The sequence below is a fragment of the Penaeus vannamei genome, chromosome 12 (assembly GCF_042767895.1).
Source record: "Penaeus vannamei isolate JL-2024 chromosome 12, ASM4276789v1, whole genome shotgun sequence".
Taxonomy (NCBI): Eukaryota; Metazoa; Arthropoda; class Malacostraca; order Decapoda; family Penaeidae; genus Penaeus; species Penaeus vannamei.
The window spans coordinates 40533154-40535653 of NC_091560.1; the positions used below are offsets into that span (position 1 = coordinate 40533154).

General features: G+C 27.1%; 1 protein-coding gene across 3 annotated transcripts in view; it reads right to left on the reverse strand.

Annotated features, from left to right (window-relative positions):
• Nucleotides 1–2500, reverse strand: part of LOC113826003 (TRAF3-interacting protein 1) — a 37949-nt gene that overhangs the window by 25693 nt on the left and 9756 nt on the right. The gene's annotated exons all lie outside the window — the stretch shown is intronic.

The window sequence follows — 2500 nt, forward strand, 5'->3', positions numbered from 1 at the left end:
GCTCAAGTCACATGATGCATACAAAAAGCTTGGATCAAATACATTTATGTGCAATGTATGACTGTATTACGTGCTGCTGGAACTGAATTGAGAGGCAATCATACTCTCTGTCCACATTGACCTGTCTACACTGGAGTGCCTTTAGACATGCGCTGTCCACAGTAATGTTAATTTATTATTTTCTGATCACACATAAGTGGTTTCAGAAGTTCTTAGTCACCATGAAGTCAATTACTAGGCCTCCTATTTACCATGTCCTTTGATTTTTCAGAAAGAAAAGTTCTAATGTTCATCAGTTTTATAACAATCAAAATAGGGTTAATATGAATAACAAAACCAATAATGATATTAATAAAATAAGATTTTTCCCCACCAAAATTTTTTTTTAATGAGTTGGGTAAACAGATCAGGCAGGCCTAGCACGTACCTCCTTGGTGAATAAACACTTGTGAAGCCATCTACATATAGAGACAATTGACACTCATATTTAAAGAGATTACCCTTTAGAAAAAAGACCCATATAAAAATACATATATAAATAATAATAATAATAATATTAATATGACTTTAAAATGTGTTTTATACTTATACAAAATTCTTTTCCTTTACTCTTAAGTCCACCTTAATATGGACACACCCATCTACACATAGACAGATGACTCACAGCCTTCAGTTAGTTCCAATTTCAGAACATGACATGAGCAGATGCCCCAACAGTCCAAAAGTTCACAAACCCATAAAAGTGAAAGCAAGTAAGTGTATTAAATGCCAGCAAATAGTATTCATTCAACACATCTCTGCCTACCCATACATCTATCAATGCATGCAATCTATTGCAGCACAGATGATGATCTCCTAAGAGGTATACCAATTTAAAGAAAATCAGATGAAATACATCTTCTAATATCATGTTAGAAGGCTAAATTTGGTAGAGTGATTTAGATCTAATAAATGATCAGATAAACTTATACATTATCATTTATTTCAAACAAGATACCTGCATCGATCAGTGGCTGTAGTGGATAAGCTGTTTTCATGCAAGTACACTTAAAGAAAAAAGAAAAAGAAAAAGAGAAGAAAGAAAAATTAAGTATAACCTCTTTTTGGAAAAAAAACATACTGCAAAACATTCAGCTTTTTGAACAACCCGCCATTCAGAAGTGAAAAAAAAAAAAAAAATCCTCAAAACAATACCATCCTGCTTAGAAAAAAGAAACGAGCATAGACATTAGCGCATTAAAATAAAACAAGTCAAAACTTAACAGCAGGACAACATTAATCAATGAAAGCTCTTCTGGAATCGCATGCCACTGACGACTGAATTACTGGCCATTCTGCAATCTTCCGACATTGCAACAGTGATCAATAAAGAACAAGTCACTGGAGGCCCAATACTCACCCTCCTCTGCATTAATCAAAAAACAAATAAAATAAATTGATACATCACATTACATGGAGTAAAAGACAAATAGCAAGTTGACACATTGTACGTACATATAAACTTTACCACAAATGAAAAAAATCTACCCAGTCTTTCCCTTGTTCAATGATTGCTATGTGAAAAGTACATATGTTTTCTTCACTTCTATTAACTGTGAAGAAATTTGCCCACTTTGTTGGTAAATTTGGGTCCTGCAAATACATGATATAACCTAAAAGGCATGTCCTTGTAACATAAATATAAATAATAACATAATAACACAAACAGTAACAATGATGATGATAATATAATAACAATAGTAGTAGTAATAATAATAATAATAATAATAACAACAACAACATAAATAACAATACATGTAATAATAGCAATAATAACATAATAACAATAAAAACAACAACAACAATAATAATAATAAAAATAATAAAAACAATAATTGCAATAGTAATAACAATAACAACAATAATAAAGATGGTGAAAATAATAATAAAATAATATAACAACAACAATAAAAACACCAATAATAATAATAATATTCAGAATAATAAACATAATAATACTGATGATGATGATAGCAATAATAATAACAATAACAATTATAATAACAATCATAATAACAATAACAAAAATAATTTGGAAGAAAATAAATGAATAACAACAATACCAATACCAATAATAATGATAATGGTAATAATAACATGAACAACAATAATAATAATGATAATAATAATGAAAATAATAATAACAACAATATCAATACTATTAATAATACTGATATCAACAATAATAATCATAATGACAATGATCGGAATAATAATAATCATGATTATTATGATGATGATGATAATAATAGCAATAATGATAATGATAATGATAATAATAATAATAATAATAATAATAATAATAATAATAATAATAATCATAATAATAATAATAATAACAACAACAGCAATTGATGATAATAACAATGATCATAATAATAATAACAGTCATATTATCATATATATTATATATATATATATATATATATATATATATATATATATATATATATATATATAT